Raw genomic sequence first — 10,212 nt, forward strand, 5'->3', positions numbered from 1 at the left:
TCTACAATACATAAAAGATCTTGGGCAGAGTTTCTGACAAAATTTTCGCATTCCCCAAGTGCTGGGGAAGTTGTTCTTCCATGCAGTCTTCAAACAAGCTGACACAAGAGAAGCCTGCTGGGGTTGGCTCAATTTATCTGCAGTGAGCCCAAAAAGACAGAAGCCAATATTCCACTCTATAGCTGGAATCAGCAGCTTATCTGATTAACCATTTACAGTGTAGCTGGTATGCTTGAGGAAGCTAGATTGTCTTCCATTTCTTTAGGGGAAAACGTGTTCACTTGAGCATTGCAAGGCTGCAATTTACCCTTAGTGCAAGCCTGTTATGAAGTAACTATACTCTTACTATTTAGAAAAAAATGAAGTGACCACTTAGGGGTTTTATGGCATTTTTAACTAAAGATGCTATCATTCCACATCAGTGTGATGATTTCCATTTGCTAGTCAAAGGTATTTTAAATCTTTAAAATATCTGAAAGCATGGATAAAACACTCAGAACACATCTGTAAGTTCAAAAAGCCACACTGAAATCAAACTAGTAATAAATGTTCCTTGACTGATATCTTAGATGCCAAGTTGTATTCTGGAAGCATTTTTTGTAACCAAATTTTGAACTCTGAAATAGGGGTTTATAACGGAAACAATTACAAAAGCAAGGCCAAATCCCTGCATCTGGATTCAATGGCAGCACTGTAAGGCTTGGATGTTCTACATGTAAGTCTGTACAAGTAAATGTTAAAAACCTCAGTGCTGTAGACACAGTAATGTGAAAGTCTGTGGAGGTATACATTTTTTTCTTGAGGAAAATAAGAAAGAGGTAGTAATAAGCAAGAAATATTTTTAAATATATCTACCTTTTATGTAGAAAAAAAATTATCTTTTATTTTTTAAATATTTTTTCTAAATACAGCGACATAGTACTTCAAACTCAACTCTACATCTGTACTGATAGATTTAACCCCACTCCTAAATTCATGTTTAGGCCTCTAAGTGTTGTTTGGGGTGTATTGTAGGAGAAAGTCTGGACTTTTGCTATGTCTGCTTATTAGAGCAGCCGTATACTTTGTATGCTTCTCTCGTACCAGCAGGAAGACAAATTAAATGTGAGGACTTTCCTAGAAGGACCCCTAGGTTGTACGCTGCATGGGATTATTACAGAATGGGATCTGTAGGCTGCTTGAACTTGGACTGCTCTTATAACATCAGCATCTTACAACTAAAGATGTGGATAAGTAAAGTAGAGTCAGGTAGCAAAGTGGCCACTTTGCTCTTTGACCCATACTCATAGAAATAATTTGCTTGTCATCCGGTAGTACCAAATATATGCTTGTGACGTGTACTACAAAAATACACAAATCACATATTGTATAGAAACTCTGATTTCTAATATTCTGGTCCATTGGATTTTATTTAGTTGTTCATATCATGCAGATTTGTCTAATGCTGCACTATTACAAACATCTTAAAACTGAATAAGATACAGCAAAATGTAATCTATATCTGCACTTATCTGCCCTGACCTGCTGAGCATTAGGAAAACATCTTTTCTTTTTGTTCATATTCTGTTATGCTATTTACACAGCTCCCATACAGAACAATTACAACTGTTCAGTCTGTAAGACTACACATAAGTAAATCAAAAAAGCTGTTAATTGCTAAAATCCTCTAACCTCTAAAACTAAACATTGGTTTTGCTGCCTTCAGTTCAGTTCTTACAGAGGGCATTAAGATATTTGTGGCCTATAGGAATCTTCCATTCCATAGGAATCCTGATGGAGTAGGACATATATCTGAGAGAGACACCTCTGCAGCGTTTGTGCTCACTAAAGTGTCATTAACAACCTGGCACCAACTATTCAAAGCCTATTTCAGTATCGCTACTCCTAGTGCTGTAATAAATACATTCAGTGACCATGCTGCTGGGCACTCGCTTCAGGATTTCAGGTTTGCCTTCAGGCACATAAAATCCAATGACTCTGAAGTGTTTCTCTGTTAGCCTTCAGTGCAGAAATACATGTGTGAGAATACCAAAAAGGGTAGGAGAGGAACTTCTTTAAATCAAGGGAGTGTTTGCAAAAGCAGGGATGGATAAAAATTGCGAGCTGGAAAAAAGTTTCTAACTTAATACGCTGGAATAGCTGTTCAGTGAAAGTAAGAGGGGAAAGAGATCTGATTAATTTGGCAAAGGACCTTATTAAGTTTCTGAAAAAGGCTGTACATCAGGATAGCCTGTGTTAATAGGAGTCTAAGTTCACTGGCCTAAGAGTCATATGTGCTTGTTAGTGAGGTAATGAGAAGTGACTTCAGACTGCAACATGTTTCAAGCATACTTCAGAAAGGGTTTTAGCAAGACTTGGATCTTAAAGGGAAGCCCACTGCTAAGAGCTGAATATTTGGGTCCAGGTTTCACTGGCAGAAGGAATTTGCACAGCTGAACAGTGGATCGGCAGCAGACTTATAAGGATAGAATTTGTTCTTCAATTTGAAATGCTGTTCTTCAGCATAAAATGAACAACAGTGGCTGAGAAGGTTAAAACTGAGGAAGTGGAGGAATATTTCATAATCTGCAATGCCAAATAATACAGTGCAAACCACAGTCACCCCAGTAAAGTGAAGGAGACTCATGTGGAGTATGTTTATGGCACACTGCTACAGATCCTTCTTGCGTTCTTTTTTCTTTTTTTTTTAAATACCTTAATAAACTTGAATTCTTGGCTAAGGAAGGAAAGCAAATGAAGGAAAGTTCTCATCACCTCTTTTATTTCAGCTTTTATTTTGAAAAGAGGGAAATATTTTTCTTTCCTTGGTTAATTCTTTAGCTCACAACATAAAGAAGAAAATGTGGCTCTGTTATGCTTCATTTCATAGATGTGGACGTAGCACAGAAAATGCCCGACAACTGTTTCCATGTTATTACTCCCAGGTTATTAACAGTCTGATAGAAGTATCCTATGAGGTTGAAAGAAAAACTTCCTCTTCACACCACTTCACTGGAAAAATAGAAATAGAATGAGAAAAAAAAAGAGGTAAAGGCATACAGGCAGAGGAAACTAAAGCTACTTCTTCTAGTGGTATCTCTCACTACAGATTGCAGCAGATTCCTTCGTTCATCCTTCTCATCACAGTGCATCTTTAAATACCTTCTCTTGTTAGTACTTTCAGGTGCCACATCATTTACTGCACTTTTGCTTTGTCATGTAGAGCACAAAGGTAAAGCAGGACTGTATCTCTCAAGGTAACAAGAGGAATGAACTTGCCCCCAGGTTTTCATCCAGATCACCCCTCAAATAAACCAGGTACAAACGGGCTGCACTGGTTTGGGGGAAGCCAAAAAGCCCTACGTAGCTGCAGCAGTGAAGATAACAAACGTCTGTCCTGTGCTCAAAGGTCTCCGGATGCGAGTCAGTCTGGAGGTGCGTGATGGGCAGAAGTGTTAGTGCAGCACTGTGCTCAAGCAAACAAACTCTGTGGAAAGGCAGACATGGGATCAAGCAAACACAGCTACACAATCCCCGTCTGGAGCTAGCCTGTATCCACAGCCAGTGGGCTCCAGCCACCCACCAGACATAACCAAAGGCACAGGAAGCAAGGACAGTCGTGTGACATCTTTGTTTGCACTGGCACAAGAAGCAGTTCTGTTTTGCCGATGCCAGCTGAGGGCCCACCAAGGCTGCGGTGGACCCGTGATACGATCTATTACTAATTCCCTGCTTTCCCTTGTTGCCTGGGTTTTCTGCATACCTCAGTGAGTCTTGGCCTATCATTGCTTTCCCTCCCACACTGCTGACCCTCATTTTTCTTTATTTCTTGTTAAGCAGCATTTACTCCGATTAGGTTGTGATATAACTTGTCAGGCACTACAGTACAAACACGTGAAATGTCAAAAGCAAATAAAGGAAACACGGACACTGGCACTGAAGTCAGCATGCTCTCCCAATACAAATACTCAGCACCTGAAGACAAGTAGAGAACAAGTCATGACAGCACATGGGTATTATTTCTGTAAGTTAACAGTTTGTTTTTCTGCATCATAAAATTGAATGCAGTCCATCAACTTTTCTAGAACTCCTCATTTTTCTGCTGGAAGTTAAACAGAGTCCTAATTCATCTGCAGAAATTTATTCCCGATTCTCTGCCAAGTGGTAAAAGCAAGAGTTAATTTATTACCAGCTCCAACAGAAGGCATTTAAAAACTGCTGCTTTTTCTCATGTGTACCACTCACTGGATTTCAGTCTTCTGGGCTCCATCCTTCCGCTCTTTAGGAGACAGCTGGTAAAGTCACCCTGTCCATCAGGTTTATTCATCAGTTGGATTGTGATGGTCTATTCCTCTCTTTGTTAACCCACAGCAAATAAAAGAATTCAGCTTCAAAAGGTCTGTCCTGTTTAACAAAGAGAGGCTCAGTGCTCTCCCTCTTTCTTCCATGAGGCTTCTTGACAAGGGAAGCCGAGACAGAAGCCCAGCTCATTGCTGTGAGAAGGACAGCACTGGACGGAGCTAGCAGGGGAAGAGGGAAAGCTGAAAGTTTAATGCCACGTGCTGCAATACTTTCAGCAAGGACCGTGGGATAGAGCAGTACACTTTGATATGTCAGGAAACAGAACTTGGGTAAGAAGAAGAGTTGCTAAGCGATGGAAAAACAACCCCAAACAGGAAGGCCTAAAGGCAAGGAGGAGATAAGTTGTCTGAAGGAGGGTACAGAGAAGAGCACTTGCTGGGGGCAGCGATATACTGGCACCCCAGCTGCAAGGAGAGAGCAGAAATGATCCTCTCCTGGGAGGTTCAGAGAATAAAGATCAGTTGGTAAACCATGGGGTCACAGGGGGAAAGAAACACAAACCTGTCTACACAAGCATAACCACATGGATGTACAGACACCATCTCCCTCCTTTGACACTCTCACCCATGTGTTTTAAATAGTATATATCAGTTATGATGGGAGCTCTCAGGAACCAGTAGCATTTATCTCTCAACTCAAGCCAAAAGCCTTGAAAATTCCCTTGTTTTTTTTTTTTTTTTTCGTTTGGCTGTACTGACCTATACCAGTCTAGAAGAGGACAAACAGTCCTTACAATTGCTTGTTATCTGCAGTCCTAATTTACTGTGGTGTTCAGATTTCAGACTATGAAAGCCTACTGATTTTTACTCATTCACAGTTACTAGTTTGCGTGGTCCCATTTCTATATCAGTTGTGAGCTTTTAATACTACACTACCGTGTAAAACACAATACTTGACTGATAAGATTTGTAAGACTATAACTTAAGTAAATGCCCACTATTCTGAAAATTAAGTTATATTGAAATCTGTAAAATCTGAATAATACTGCATTTCCCTACTTATCCTCAGCTATTACAAATGTAGTTAGTGACTTTATTGAAATGTAAATACAGAATTCCTTTTTTTAACAGAGAAATTATTCTTCAAAATGCCCAGAACCTCAACGTACTCCACCCTCACTCCAGATGTTCAGACCTGATATCTGCAGGCCACCATTGCCTCACAGTATATATGCACCTCCTACAAACTACTATTGCATATCTTGCTAAGCTTTGTTTCAGTCCTTGATTTGAGCTCCTTGATCCAAATTGTCAAAAATACTTAAGCAAGAGAACTTAGGCAAGATAACTGGTTCCTAGAAAACCCAAAACTCCATTCCTGAGAGAGCACCAGTGCTACAATATGTTGCCAACATCCTACTTTAATGTTGGCTCTTACCGAGAGGAGAAGGTAACTTCTGAGGCTGCAAGTGATACTGATGGGAGGCTAATGATACTGATGGAAGCTTCCCTCAAACACTGCTGATCTGAACAAAATCAAGGCATTTCACAGTTAGTGAAGGACAGTGAAAATAAGAAAGATAGCTCTCTCTAATAATACCCTTTCTCAAACTGTCATCCTTGATTTCCCCTTCACAGCCTCCCAGTCTTGTCCAAAAGCATGTCATTAGTTGCTGCCATCACCCTCTTATAGAATCATAGAATCACAGAATCATTAAGGTTGGAAAAGACCCTTAAGATCATCAAGTCCAACCGTTAACCGAGCACTGCCAAGTCCACCACTAAACCATGTCCTCAAGCACCACATCTACCCATCTTTTAAATACGTCCAGGGACAGAGACTCAACCACTTCCCTGGGCAGCCTGTTCCAATGCCTGACTACCCTTTCAGTGAAGAAGTTTTTCCTAACAGCCAACCTAAACTTCCCCTGGCGCAACTTGAGGCTGTTTCCTCTCGTCCTATCACTTGTTACTAGGGAGAATGGACTGACCCCCACCTCACTACAACCTCCTTTCAGGTAGTTGTAGAGAGCAATAAGGTCTCCCCTCAGCCTCCTTTTCTCCAGGCTAAACAACCCCAGCTCCCTCAGCCGCTCCTCATAAGACTTGTGCTCTAGAGCCTTCACCAACTTTGTTGCCCTTCTTTGGACATGCTCCAGCACCTCAATGTCCTTCTTGTAGTGAGGGGCCCAAAACTGAACGCAGGACTCGAGGTGCAGCCTCACCAGTGCCGACTACAGGGGCACTATCACCTTCCTGGTCCTGCTGGCCACACTATTCTTGATACAGGCCAGGATGCCATTGGCCTTCTTGGCCACCTGAGCACACTGCTGGCTCATGTTCAGGTGGCTGTCAACCAGCACCCCCAGGTCCTTTTCTGCCAGGCAGCTCTCCAGCCACTCCTCCCCAAGCCTGTAGCATTGCATGGGGTTGTTGTGACCCGAGTACAGGACCCGGCACTGAGCCTTGTTGAATCTCATACAGTTGGCCCCGGCCCAACGATCCAGCCCGTCCAAGTCTTGCCTCGTCTTGTTGCCTTACAATACACAGGTTCATGTGAATAGCCTTTTACCTCCAGGCTGTCCTTCAGAAATGGCTGTATCAGAAACTCACCTGGTGCTCCCTACAGTCCCCTGGTGTTTCTACTTTGCTTCCCTTGTTCCTTTGAGGCATTTTCCTACGGCTTTGTAAACACTGTGTAAGCAGCAGGGACCGCAGCTGGAATGGCACATATCAGTGACATGGATGATTACCTTCACCATTTACTTGCTCTGCCTGTGTCTATCCACTGTGTAAAAACTTTAACCAACATAACTAGAGTTTATAAAGAGGTTTTCCAACCATTCACTGCAACAGCTACCAGACAATCTAACATCATTTGATTGACATCAGAGAAATTATACTGATGTACAACAGCTGTCAGTCTAGATACCAGTAAATGTTTCTTGTTGAAATATACTTGGAACCTCAAACGACAAAAAATACTGTGACCCCATTGCTGCCCAGGCCTATGTAGCATCTACAAGTCCCCTATCATCGTCAATCTTTTACTGCTAACTCCCTAATTGTATCTGCTACCGATCAAATAAAAAAAATCCTGTCCTTAATACCTTTATTCCAATAATTTTCTAACTGGATTCAAATGGATTCCATAAAAAAAAATTGTAAAACTTTGCAATAAGGTAAACTTATATAATAGAACTGGATGTGCTTTGTTGTCAAAGTAGTACAGTTTTTAGCTTGTGAACTGTTGATGTATTTACTGTTAATGCACAGTTGATACATCAATATGTGTTGGTATTGACATTTACTTGTCTGAAAAATTATTTATGTTGAAGATAGTGAACATCATGTTAGTGATGTTATTGTAAAATGTCATTGTAATATTCCCATGTTTATTTATAATATAGTTTAAAAACTTGCTCTCAAACTTTAGCACAGCTTTTTGAATGAAATCTCTTCTCAAATTTCAAACTCCAAGTAATGAAGAATCTACTGCATAGACCTAGCAATCTGGGCTTCTGCACCTTTTTTCGCCCGTTCTGGTTGTGCAGATTTCTACTTCTGCTTGGCCCTACTATGTGATTTATTTTAATTTTGCTGATTTTCAGAATGAACATACCATTATGTACATTAAGCGTAAAGGGCTACCACAAGTAAGTCAGCTGTAACTTCCTCCAGTAACAGAGAAACTGTATACTTAGTAGTCATACTTCTGTAGCTATGAGCTATGATGACAAGATCTTAGAGCAAACTGGTGTCTACCCAAAGGTAGCAGGGTCCTAATGAGAAAGTAAAAATGATAATGGTATTATTTTAATGACAAGGAGTGGAAAGCAACATTTTAGGGACTGCTCAAATGGATTCACCCTGAATAATAGTAAAAGTAATAGCAATAGTAATGCACTCTTCACACACTAGTTTAAGTTTGATAAAATATCTGATTGAAGTATTATTAGCTATGAATTAATAAAAAAGCATGTTTTCTCCATTTTCCAAAGTTTTGAGTCTTATAATAGGCCATCTGCAAAAGATTTTCTATATTTACTATGTGACACTTCTTCAAAAAATGACTTGCATTCACTCAAAATAATTTCTTCCTACTGTCATCATAGGCTATCAGATTACGTGTGGGGATGAAATGTTGCCTTCAAATAGATATGAGACCACTGACTACTGCTGTCTTCAATCAGAACTTAGTGAAGTCAGATTCTTCTTGGCTGCATTTAAACCGTCTCTACACACTGTAATTTTACTGAGATAGGTCAGGGGGATCAGATGATACACTGGTAGAGACCAAATAATTGCACGTTGAGCAAAGATGCACGGTGGAAATGTTCTCTGTGGTGCAGAACTCAAAGAGTTCTACTCTTTGAAGTAATTAAAAAAAAAAAAAATCCAGTTGTGATCAAACTAAATGACAAATTTTTTTCAAAATGTACTGTTTTTGGCAGGGGTGGAGTTAACTTTCTTCATAGCAGCCTAGCATGGTGCTGTGTTTTGGATTTGTGACCAAAACAGTGTTGATAACACAGGGATGTTTTAGCTACTGCTGAGCAGTGCTCGCACAGTGTCAAGGCCTTTTCTGCTTCTCACACCATCCCACCAGTGAGTGGGCTGGGGGTGCACAAGGGGGGACAGCTGACCCCAACTGACCAAAGGGATATGCCACACCATATGACGTCATGCTCTGCATGTAAAGCTGGGGGAAGAAGGAAGTGGGGGACATTTGGAGTGATGGCATTTGTCTTCCCAAGTAACCATTATGCATGATGGAGCCCTGCTTTCCTGGGGATGGCTGAACACCTGCCTGCCGATGGGAAGTAGTGAATGAATTCCTTGGTTTGCTCTGCTTGCGTGCGTGGCTTTTGCTTTACCTATTAAACTGTCTTTATCTCAACCCAGGAGTTTTCTAACCTTTACCCTTTCAATTCTCTCCCCCATACCCCTGTGGGGGAGTGAGCGAGTGGCTGCATGGGGCTCAGCTGTGCACCAGGGTTAAACCATGACGCAGAAGAAGTTCCGCAGCTAAAAGCATGGATATAAGCTTTTTTCTGAAAGTTAATCTTTATTAGTGCATTTGGAAGATATGACTTGTCCTGATCCTGATCCTGACAACAGCTTATCGCTAACTGTTGAAGAGGTTTCTTACCCCCCAGCTTTTTTGATAATCACACCTCTTACAGGTTTCAAAGCCAAAAATGGTTCATTAACTCAGATTCTGATTCCTTCTGTTAATTTGGTGATGATACACTTGTCACAGCTTTACAGTGTAGAACATAATGCCATTCGCTATATTTACTTACCTTGGAGATGGAATTTGAAAGCTCCATGCCAAAACTCAGAGGGATTCTTATGGCTTAAGATGCATCTATACCGATTTCTGCAACTCTCTTGTGTCTTGAAAGACTACGTTCTTTCTTTGTCTAGAACAGATGAGGGTAACTGCCACACTGGCTATCTAGAGAACAGAAAATTGTGTGTATGCAAAAACCATACAGTGGAACTAAGTAGATGATAGTGCATGGTCTTCTGTGGTACATCTGAATAATGCATTTTTCACTGGACCAGAAGTAGGCTTACTTTTGTGTACTGAAAAAATTGCTAATACAGGAGGGAAACTGAGGAGAGGGATGCTAATGGTTTAATGATTCTAAAATGAAGTTTGCTTCTCTGGTGGATTTTAAAGGTAAAAGGCAATTCATGACTGAGTCTACATTCAGTCTGGTTCATTTTGTTACTGGTTGCTGCCTTTTCCTGTATCGTTGTCATTGCCTCTTCCTTCCAGCTTTGAGGTTTTTCTGTTCACACACATTTATTTGAGTGGCTCTCCTCGGGTGTGATGCAGGCGATCAAATTCTGACGTGCAGACTGGATACAGGTCTCTGCAGCCGTATTGTGCCAGTACGGACTAAGGATGACGGTGAGGCTG

Source organism: Nipponia nippon, unplaced genomic scaffold, assembly GCF_047370975.1.
Source record: "Nipponia nippon isolate SJK-2023a ecotype South Korea unplaced genomic scaffold, ASM4737097v1 scaffold_2, whole genome shotgun sequence".
NCBI classification, from domain to species: Eukaryota; Metazoa; Chordata; class Aves; order Pelecaniformes; family Threskiornithidae; genus Nipponia; species Nipponia nippon.